General features: G+C 37.7%; 1 protein-coding gene across 1 annotated transcript in view; it reads left to right on the forward strand.

Annotated features, from left to right (window-relative positions):
* Positions 1-12,036, forward strand: part of CFAP299 (cilia and flagella associated protein 299) — a 500,128-nt gene that overhangs the window by 181,195 nt on the left and 306,897 nt on the right. The window lies entirely within an intron of this gene.

Raw genomic sequence — 12,036 nt, forward strand, 5'->3', positions numbered from 1 at the left:
ACCACCCGTCCTTAGGTGCTATTTCTTAGAGTAATGCAGTGAGATGTTTTGCAAATAAGATTGAATTGCACGCATTGTTTTTAAAATTCAGAAGACAACCCCACTGAGCTAAAAACCACCAACAATCTGATAGTGTTCTGCCGAGGGTAACTGCCATGAGAGTCTAAAGGACCTCCCACGGGGAGAAAACTTGTGTATAGCTCAAAATCCCTCCTTCCATTCTGCTCTCATGACTTTAATGTCACCAGATGAAGTGGCCTAGTACTAACAGACATCATAGCAAGGTATTTCACTTTTGTTGTGTCTGCTTCTGCATCTGACAACGTCTAAAGCCTACCTATACTTTACCTTTTTGAAGTGCTTGAGCGCATTGTCCCCACTTGAAAAGCTCTTCACCTGCACTGTGGTAATCTGAGTTGAGCAATCTCACAAGCTTGTCTGTAGAACAGGATTTAGGAGCTCATTAGAAATATTAAATCCAGAGACAAGCACAGGTGCAAGACTTGTGGCTTCAGTTTCATTTGCATAATAGTAGCTAAGTAATTGAAGCTTCCATTGGTTAGCTGACTAAACACAATAGATCTAAACACTGTATTCAAGCATCCTTTCCATAATCTATGTACCTTTCATTCTTTTAAAAAGTAGAGTGTGTTGTTAGCATTTATTAGTATGCACAGGTGTGGAATTCGAGGGATCCTATTTATAAATTCCTTTACTGGAATGTTCCAGGGTCTTTAAACCTTATTTTTGACATCTCTGGTCAGAAAGGAAGTTTTGACCACTAAATTCTTTTTTTTTTTTTTTTCCCCTCCGGGTGGGTACCTTTTGCAATTTTAATTATAGAAGAGCCTTAGCTGTTGGCTAAACAAAGCTACTGAGTTTCCTGCCTCAGGGAAACATTTCAAAAATGACTGGAGAAGTTTGTGCAGACTATCTGAGATACACTCATTTCCCAGGGACCTTTAGCATTTGCAGCAAAGAACTTTAGTAAGCCTGTAGCAAGAATTTATCAATGCATCTCAGAAGCACTTTAACGCAGAGGGCACACGTAATTCAAGGCTGTTCATCACAACATTGTTTAATGAAAAATAGATCAGAAACTTGTTATAAAATGTGGAGCCCCAAATACAGTAGAATTTTAATGCATCGTTTAAACTGATATTGTAAAATAAATATATAAATAAATTGCTTTGGGTATATATTCTTGATTTCATATGTAAGAATTGAAAACAACAGATAGCATGCATAATATTGTGTACAAATAACAGGAATATATGTATGGACATAAACATGTACATATGTATGTAACATATATTTACACATGGATGTTTCTGTGGAAATTGGACAAGAAGATGTATAGTATCTTCTGTGTATGATAGGAGCTGAAGAAAAATGGGAGTTCAAATGGTTGATTGAGGAAAAAAAATATCATTGAAGGTGGGTCCGAACTCTGCCCTGGATAACAGTAGTAAAGACAGCTTCCTTTCCTTTCCCTTATTTTCATTTTTTAAAAAATTAAATAGAACAGCTACTGATATTGTGAATTACTTATGCCTTTTCTGTTGAATAGGAACATTTACGTAAGAATTTCAACAGCCCCCTTGGGGAAAATAAGTTCTGGATTTTGTATATAAGTTTTGGATATTATAAATGAGAAATAAAAAAAAGCAGTCTGTAAAACATTATGCCAAAGTAATAGGAAAATCTCACATGTGTATTATAAGCATGAAATATTTTGTTGAAAGCAAATTTCTTAATTTCAATCTATGAAATCTCTAAGATGGATGCTGTTTAATAACTAATAAAAGACTGCCAGATCTTCCACAGAGAATCTCATTTAAAATATTTTAACTTGTTTTGTTGGGGTTGGCACTGTGGCATAGCTGGTAAAACTACTACATGCTACTCCTGCATCTCCTGTAGGTGCTGGTTTCTATTCTGGCTACTCTTTTTCTGAGCTATCTCCCTGCTAATGTATCAGGTACCAGTACTGGGTACCCTGTACCCATGTGGGAGACCCAGATGAAATTTCCAGCTTTAGCCTGGCCTAGTACTGACTATTATGGCCACCTAGGGAGTGAATCAACCATGGAGGATCTTGTCTGTCCCTCCCCTTACTCCCTTTGAAATACTGCCTTTCAAATAAATGAATAAATCTTTTTTTAAAAAAAAAACCATGTCATATAAATAATATGATTCATGATTGTCCTTCATGAAAGGAGGTTTTGAGTTGGCTTCCCAGATCTAAAGACATCTTTAGATTCATGAGCCATTTGGAGTATGTATTCATGGTTTCTCCAATTTACCAATTAGAATTTGTCTAAAAAGCATCCAACTAAATTTAATTTTTAAAATTCTTCAGTAATAAAATTTTCTCATTTACCTATTAATTCTGTTTCATATTTTGGTTAAATAACATTTGGAATTCTGTGCTATGTGCTATGTTTGGGCAGTTTCTCATGCTTTAGCCTTTGCTTCCTATTCTATAATTTGTACCCAGGACTTTGTTTTGTTCATATGTGGCAAACATTGAGAGACATGAATACCGCTTTCTTTGACACAAGAATTTATTTGTTCCGTTTCCAAAGAGAAGGAAACCTATCCATGCAGGGCCACCTGGAGAAGTAGCTAGTGTTATCAGAAAGCAGAGGAAAGTATGGTCCAGAGATTTTTCTTATTTTTCTGCTTTTAAGATAAAGTGAATACAAAGCAGGGGAACTGGTATAAGACTGGTTGTTTTGAGTATTGTCAGTTGGCTGTAGGGGGTGAAGATAGTCTCTGGGATGTGGTACTTGATTTGGGGTAGTTTAACACGGAAGGGATATGGCTGTATGTGTGAGTTATTTAGAAGACGGTTCAATGACATGCCCTTGGAATTGGTTGGAAGGTTTGTGATATTGTTATGGGAAACTGCCACGAAAGAGAAGCATAGAGACCACTTCAGATCTCTTCTCACTTGAAAGAATGTTCATGCAGAGAAATCAATCAGCAAAGTGAGATTTATTAAAGATAGAAACCTGTTCCTGTAGCAAGTCATAAAGCGGGGTCGGGGAGAAGGGCACTTCAAGAGAGGAAACCCCAAGAAAATGATGGAAGTGGTGTCTCTTCAGCACAGTTTCAGTGAGCAGGACACACAGCAATTCAACAAGGTGGGACAAAACTCATCCGAGGGCCAGAATTGTAATCTTGTCTAGCTTGGTCAAAATAAAACAAACGGTGTCAGAAGGAGGTGATTGGTAACGTCTTTATATTCTCATGAGAAACTCAGAAGGCTGGAATCCCTGCTTCCTGCTGTTTGTATGATGGAACTAGAGAGTCATGTGTGGAAGAAGCAAGGATCGTGTACACTTTTAAAAGAGATTCCCTTATTGTTCATAAGTATAGAAAGGCTTCACCAGCTACCTAATGGCTCATCCAGTTGTCATGATATCATTTTCACATTCCTGCAAAGACGGACTCACAGGAGAGACATAAATAGCGTTGGTTGTTAGTTTGGTACTGTAGTTGATGGATACCTCACAGACAAACTCAGATTGTAAGATAGCAGTTTGAATATCTCCCTAAAGTAGAAAGCATACTTGCTTCTACCTTGTAAACGTGTGATGAGGAATCATTGAATTTGCAGTAGACTTAGATTTGGAGATGTCCACGGTAAAGGGGGGAGCAAGCACATTGCGGGCACTTCAGGGAAGAGTATCTGGTTCTTGGGACCAGCACTGGAGAGTCTGCTGAAATCTAATTTTAGTGTGTTTGCTATAAGCTGTGGAGTCTGTGAAAGCTTGACTGTCTTGGCCCAGTGAAAAAGCAATAATGCTGCTGCCAAATCAATTAATTCAGTGTGATTGAGCGTTTTCCAAAAGCTGTTGCTTCTGAATCTGGCTTTTTGTCCTTCTAAGAAGTTGTGTGAATTTCTTCAGATTTTCCAATATATTCCATTGATACTAAACGGAAACAGGGTAGCTTGTTTGCCAGAGCATTGAAGTATGTATGAATTTCTGAGAGTAATTTTCCCCAGATTTTGTTTTCGTAAATAGAAGACACAAAGGCAAACAAAACCTTTTGAACTATTTTGGGTGTGAATGTCAGACATTTTCCTGGTTTGAAGCACAAGTAACTGCTGTTTTATAGGATGGAAGAGAGAAATTTTAAGCAGATTAATTTGTTTTAAAACTCTATAATTCCAATCTCTCAAACAAATAAACATGACAGTAGGAGAGTTAATTTATAAAGTACAGTTATAAATGTAAAGTTTGGTGATTATTTAGTGGTACAAAGAGATTTAGAGGAGAATATTAGGCATTTTTAGGTAGGAATGGAAACTAAGTAGTAGTTATTTGGAGACAAAGCAAGACGGAGTTGGTGAACATACAGCAGGGTACCTAGCAAATCCCCATATACTCATTGCAACCTCCCACTCTAACAGGAAGAGTGAAGTGAATGTTTTCTGCGTACGTAGGCTCATCTCCATAGTTGTAATATTTATATGCTGAGATATGGAAATAATAAAGTGCCCTTTCTGTGCCACAAATGACACCAAGTGATTTTGTTTTTCGTACTATTTACGAAGTCTCGGTAGTCATTGTCAGTGAATTATCTAAAATAATTTTTCAACTTGCGAAACTTTCCTGTGTCCCTTTGCTGGGGATTTTTCTTATTGCTAGCTATCAGCATTTCTAACCACAGGGAAGGACTGAGCAGCAGATGAAGCTCTTCTTTCTCTGGTCTCTCTTTTTCTCTGTCCAATAAAGCTTGGAAACTGGAATGAAATAGGAAAGTCAGAAACAGAGCTATGATTGGCATTGCAGTTTCTTCCTAAATATTTTTTTTAAAGGAGTTTGATTCACTTTGAAACAGTGACTGCAGAAGAGATCTTCCTTCTACTGGTTTGCTTCCCAAATGCTTACAAATCTAGGACTAGGCTATATTGTAGACAGGAGTCAGGAATTCCATCCAGTGGGTGACAGGGACCTAATGGCTGGAGCCATCACCTACTGCCTAGAGGAAACAATCAGAAGAGCAAAGCAACCAAGCCTCAGACTTGGGTTCTGATAGGAGATCAGGGTGTTGCAAGTGATGATTTGACTTGCAACACCCGTCACACAATAAAATTTTGAAACAGTGCAGGGAAATATATGGATAAACAAAGGGTGAGAGAAACTTGTTTAAATTGAAAACAAATCAGTAACAAAAAAAATTTATGTTGACAAGCATCCAAATTAAGATTTTCTTATTGTCAAAAGTCTAATAAGAGAGCTAAATGATAAGCTACCTGAAAGATAATACATTTGTAGTGCGTATACTAAAAAGCCTAATACTTAGGGCCCCGCACGGTAGCCTGGTGGCTTAAGTCATTGCCTTGCATACGCGAAGATCCCATATGGATGCTAGTTCTAATCCCAGCACCCCTCTTCCCATCCAGCTCCCTGCTTGTGTCCTGGGAAGGCAGTCAAAGACAACCCAAAACCTTGGGACCCTGCACCCACTTGGGAGACCCAGAAGAGGTTCTGGGCTCCTGGCTTTAGATCAGCACAGCTCAGGCCATTGTGGCCGCTTTGGGAGTGAAACAACTGACAGAAGATCCTTCTCTCTGTCTCTCCTTCTGTCTTTATATCTGACTTCCCAATAAAAAAATAAATCTTTTTTGTAAAATTTAATATTCAGAGTATATGAAGAACTACAGCTTAATAATATATAAAAACTAGATAGTAACAGAAGACTAGAAAAGGCACTTTGCATGGGAGGTGATTTAGGTAGCCAAACGTTAAATAATCAGAGTAATGCACAGTAAAAGGATTATGAAGTGCTAATTTACACAGACTGAGTTGGTTATTATTTAAAAAAGGTCTTAAATATCCCCTTTGGGAATGATGTGGTGCAATAGGAACTTTCATATGGGAGTGTGAATTGGTTGAACCATTTTGGAAACAGGTTGACACATTTTGTAAACTTGAAGTTATTGGATTAAACAGCTACTGTGTTGCTAGACATTAAGTTTGGAGAACCTTATATCTAGGTTACATGTATGGAATATTCTAGCATTATGTTTACTTATTGTTTTTGAAGATTATTTATTTGAAAGATGAAGTATGTCTCCTGCTTGCTCTTGGTATATGTGTGTATGGGAGAGAGAAGGAAGCGAGAGAAGGCAAACAGAGAGAGAGAGAGAGAGACAGAGAAGGAATCTTCCGTTTGCTGCTTCACTCCCCCAGTAACAGCCGGGAGCCGGTCTAGGCTGAAGGCAGGATTCAGGACAGCCCTTGTATCTCTCCCAGTGAGCAGCAGTGTCTCAAGCGCTTGAGTCATTACCTGCTGCTTTCCAGGTGAATCTGCTGGGACTTGGATTGAAAGCAGATTAGCCATGATTTGGAATATCAATAAGGAATACCGGTGTCCCAAGCAATGGCTTAATCCACTGCCTCACCATGCCCACATCAGCATCATCTTTATAACGGATCCAAACCAGAAAAAATTTGAAATATATAATAATAAAATGATTAATATTGCATATCCATATAAGAGAATATGATAAAAAATGAATTGCAGCTCATGCATGCATGAACATTATATGCGTCATAAACATATTCATGAAAAAATAGATTATACATACATACTTTGTGAATCTGTTTTTTGGAAGTTCAAAACCAGGAAAAGCTGAAATGTATTTGCTGGAGATACGTACTTAAAAAAGGGAATAAGTTAGGGATAGAGACAAAATGTGGCAGGAGTGGACACTGGAAATCCGAGGAGGCATGGTTGTTACTGGTGGAGGATGTGATAAGATGGATTTGTGTGCAGGGGCCTTTAAGGAGGAGCCATTGTTCAATATTTATTTTTTGACCAAGGTAATGAATTCCAGTGATGGTTTTTTTTAAAGGTTTAGTAGACCCTTTACTAAAACATTCTATTTTATATATACTTATTATATTTCATACTTAAAAAGATTAAAATTATTCTTATTATGTTATCAAATTTTTAGTCAAGGAATAGGACCTTTCTATTGTATGGACAGAGAATGATAAAAATCACTGAAGTTTTCTTGCGTCTTGCTAAGGAGAGCTGGTAAGAAACAAGTAACTGATTTCAGTAACTTAATCCTATAAACTTGCATGATAGGAGCTGAAAACATGAGTTTACCTCCAACAGTTTTCACTTGATGTAGAAGCTTGATGTAGTTCCAAGTTGTCTAAAAGAGGTGATAAGCCAAGCAAGACAGATGTATGAAGAAAATAAGACAAATACAATTTAAAAATGAGTTTTGAAGGGGGAAAGAGTACACTAAGAACTGTAGTGTGTGCCCCTCCATAATACCTCTCCCCCTCCCCTGGCAACTCGTGTTGGAAAGACTAACCCTTCAGCACGATGGTTTACACAGATGGGGCCTTTGGGAAGTCATTAAGTTTAGATCAGTCGTGAAGTGATGCCCTCAGGACGGAATTAATGCCCTGATAAAAAGAGTTACCAGAGATATTTTCTTGCTTTTTCTACCACTTGAGAATATGATGAGAAGATGGCACTCTAAAACCCAGGAAGCAGGTCCCCACCAGAGCTTGACCATTATGTCCTGTTAATCTCAGATGTTCTGCCACTGCAAACTGGACATGTTGCATTTCTACCTTGTTGCCACTCACTGCAGCGTATATTGCTGTGGGAGCCCAAACTGATTCATAAAGGACCAGCAAACAACAATAACCTGAGAAGCCATGTGAAAATTTGCCAGTATTAGTGAAACTTATGAAATACTTTGAAGAAAAAGTAGATATTTTCTCCTCCTGACATTGTCTGTACCAACAAAGTCGGGGTACACTTAAATAAGAGACTCATAGAATTATGATTCCTTATGAAGGACTACACTATTGTAACAAAATAGGAAAAATCTGACGGGGAGGGTAGTTTGAGGGGAATCCCAGCCTACACAAAAATGTACCACATAATTCAAAATACAAAATAAAAATATATTTAAAAAACAGAACAAAGAAAATGTGTCATGTTTTACTGGAGGCAATGTACAAAAACATAATCACCCTCTGAGTGGACCACAGGTGTTTTATGTCAACATACACCAAAGCGTATCACTGGTATTTCTTGAGTTGTTAAAAAATACATGCATTTGGGATGGGTAAAGTCACATTTTATCACATTTGCAAATATTTGCTACTCAGCCTCTAAAATTTGCAATTTATATTATTTGAAACAATATGAAGACAAATACAAATATTTCTTCCAACAAACTTACATTGGGTATAAAGATAGTTCTGAATATTATCTTTTCAAAGGTAAGTGTTTTTTTTTTTATTATTATTAAGCCAGTATATTTTCTGGTAATAGATTTTTATTAATCTATCTTTTTAAACTTTTTATTCTCTATTAAATTTTTTCATACAATATGTAAGAAACTAATGGAAACATTACTATGTATGCATACAAGTGCTGATGAAATGAACATGAATCCTAGAAATGCAAATGCATGGAGTTCATTGGCTTTAAAAGAAAGCAGGTCCCTTCTGAATGGAGCAGTGGATCAGAACTTCAATTCAATGATTGTGTCTTATTAATTTTTGTCAAGTTCCTAGGACAGTTAAGCTTTGCTGGCTGCCAGAAGTGTCCCTCCCTATGGTAGTTGTATATCTCATTGTCTTCCCTGCTCCCAGCATCTTCTTGTTTCTGTTCTCAAGTGAATTCTCATTGTCTTTATAATGTGAGAATATTATGATATTGATACGGTGCTTTGATATAAGACTTTAGAAAAGCAGAATAAAGATGTAGAGTCTAGGGAAAACAGTGTGTCTACGATTAGTTTGTGACTTGATTTGATGATATGCAAAAATGCTTTATTAGCATAGATCTTAATGATCAATCAATTCTTGCCTTTTAGAACACTCAGTGTACATTTGAATCATATCATGATTAATATCACAAAAGTTTAGGAATTTATGGTTAAGGAAGGCAGTTGGTTCAGTGATTAGGAAGTCGCTTGGAGCAGCTGGAATGCCTGGCTTGAGTTCTGGCTGCACATCTGATTCAGTTTCCTGTCACTCCACCTTTGGGAGGCAGCAGCAGTAGCACAAATGGATGGGTCCCTGTCGCTCTGGTCTCTTAGCATTGGCCAAGGTCAGTCTGGCTGTTACAGGCATTTGAGGACTGAATGGAGGAGCAGTATGCCTGCATAGCTGTCCCTGTCGTTTCAGTAAAATAATTATAAAAATGTAAAACCAATGAAAGTAGTATTTTCTTAAAACTGCGTTTATTCTTTAGATTTTCATTTTTAATTTACTTTTTGAGTATAAACCTAATAAAACAAATATATGTGATAGAACACATAAACAACATAGTTAAATTGTAAAAACCAGTAGACTGAATTTTTGAGGATTAAGAATATGTGGAGTCATTTATGTAGGATTATATAAATAGCTTTTGCAAAGAATTAAATATTCTAGAAAATAATTTATTCATATAACTTTTTCCAGTGTTTGAAGTAGTAGTGAAGTATAAACAAGAAATATAGAGTTCTTGTGTTTATAGAAGTGGCAACTCTTAGCTCTTGCAATAGACCTTCACTCTGGAGGAAGTAACTCCTTTTGTAATACTTATTTAAGCAAGATTTTTCAGGTTACTGACTATTAAGCAACCTAGTTATATAAGAATAATGCATGTTGAAGATTTAAGTATTTCTTACCACATGCTATATTGACAATCCTCCTTTCCTAATATTTTCTCCTGCAGAGAAGTTCAAGTTTTCATATGTAATATAGTGAAAGATTAATTATTAATGTAACCTGCTTTCCCTCTGCTGCACATAGCTGATGGGCTACCCAAATCCTTTCCATTCCCAATTTACATGATGTAACTCTACCTTCCTTTTCCTGTTCATGGGAAATGTGTGTGTATATGTAAGTCCTGAATAATCATTCAGAAGGAACAATTTTTGTCTTAACAGGCTATCAGTATCATTGTCACATTTCCTAGAATGGTTGTATATCCATTATTCTTGCTGGTTCATGATGCTTCATGATCCTTTCAAATGACTGGCGTGTACTGAGTTAACCAGCCTCCAGGGAAGCCTGCATTCCATATGACAGTGCTTGGTCAAGTCCTGCCTCTACTTTCAGTTGGGCTTCCTGCTAATGCGCCTGGGAGGCAACCATTGTCAAAACCAAACATCAGGATTCTGTTGCCAATAAATAATAAGGGGTATTGGTTGACAAAAAGAGCAAGAGTTTACAATGTTATTGTATCTCGGGGGTTCTTACCAGCAGGCTCCCGCCACCACCAATGGGATGAGGTAATGGTGTGCCTCAGCAAGAATCATTGGAGAGATTCCTTTGAGCATATCTTTTTATTGCAAAGCAGGTATGATCTTTTATAATCCAAGGTAAGGGGAAGGCAGAAGCACATCTTTCAACAATCCTCCCACCCAGCAATGGCAGTGTAATTGGCTAGAAGGCAGCTCTGTCACTCTGGGACTTCCAGTCCTGCTGCAGGTCACATACACCACATGTGGCCGTCAAGCAACGTGGGACCGCACCGGCTTCTCAGACTTGTGTATCAAGAAGGTCTCAGCACAGATCGTCCCAGGACAGAGAAGGAAAACCAGTGTGCAGCCCACTGCTCTCGCCTGTTTGGACGGTGGTCAGGTCAGGCTGAGGGCCATTGCCAGGGGTTTCCCCCAGGGACACAGGGTGCTGTGTTCTTATGCACTCCCACACAGGCCACGTAGCAGAGATCCCATAGCTGTAGCTTTATTTGTGGCTTTTAAACAGACCATAGACCAGGCATTAGGTGAGAATTGACCAAGCGGTTGGAATTGTCTTTTGAGAAATAGGAGGAAAATACATGTTTTCTGATCAAGCCACTGGCAAAATAAGTTTTATATGTTAGAGATTTTACAATAAAGCAATTGATAAGGTATACAGTGATATCAAAGTAATTTTCTGCAGAAAAAACTGATTTAAAAATATCTCAAATATCTAATTCTTTCCTTTGCTACTAACTAGTAGTTATTTGTCATGTCTTTTTAAGGTGCTTGGATTATTAGTTGATATTGATGCTACAAGTAAAAGAACACAAAGCTAGAAAAGTAAAAGGAAAGATTTTGGTAATCTGGAAGGTTGTATCTCTAGAACGTGATGCTCATTAGGTGACATGTTATGCATGTTTATAGTGAGTTAATGAGACGGAGGAACAACCTCATGTCAACTCCTCAGAAAGAGCCATCCCAGGCTCATTCTACAGCGTAAATATTTGTGTAACCTCTCCTTTCCTGCCTGAATTTAGCACTACTGCCTCACATCAGACCATTAGCCTTGTGAAGACTTTGGAGTAATTCCTAATTCACCTCTCCCACTGCTAATTCCCTTCAGCTTCATTTCTCCAGACTGAACCATTTTCTTTCTAACGTACGGATTAAACAATCTCCTCTCCCCTTCCAGCAGCCCCTTGTGATTCAGTGCGTTCTTGGTAGACAAACTGAGGACTCCTTAAGCAGCATCCAGGCCTGTGCCAAGACACATCACAGTCAAGTTGCAAATGAGTTGAAGGACCAAAGTTTCTGGGTTTAAATTCTGGCTCTGTTCCTTCTACTTGCCTGGCCTCATGAACCACTTGTAACAATCTGTAAACACGTTGCATTTCATTAATATATGATCCGCCTCAATGCCTGCGTCTGCTTTCTGACTGACTTGCTGTCACTTGAGGTTGTCTAGCATCTTACTCTGAATCCTTTTTCATCCGTGGAGTTAGTGCTGTCCCTCCTCTACTCTGGCTAGTACTCTCATCTTTGAACATTTAGTTCAAGAATAACTGCATTCAAATTCAGTATTAATTTAAAAAAATAAATTGGTAGAGTATCTCTTGTGTGAACTGTTCTGATACTTTATATAATCAGAGGGTTTTTTAAAAAATATTATTCCATTGTGGTTTATAACTTTCTAAGAGACATCAGGCAATGAGAGTATAGGAATTATGTGTTTATCATCTTGCCTTACTACAACTAACTGCTATATACATATATACACAATAAAAAATTACTTGAATACATAG

The sequence above is a fragment of the Ochotona curzoniae genome, unplaced genomic scaffold (genome assembly GCF_017591425.1).
Source record: "Ochotona curzoniae isolate NIBS_2020 unplaced genomic scaffold, NIBS_Ocur_1.0 scaffold_4506, whole genome shotgun sequence".
NCBI classification, from domain to species: Eukaryota; Metazoa; Chordata; class Mammalia; order Lagomorpha; family Ochotonidae; genus Ochotona; species Ochotona curzoniae.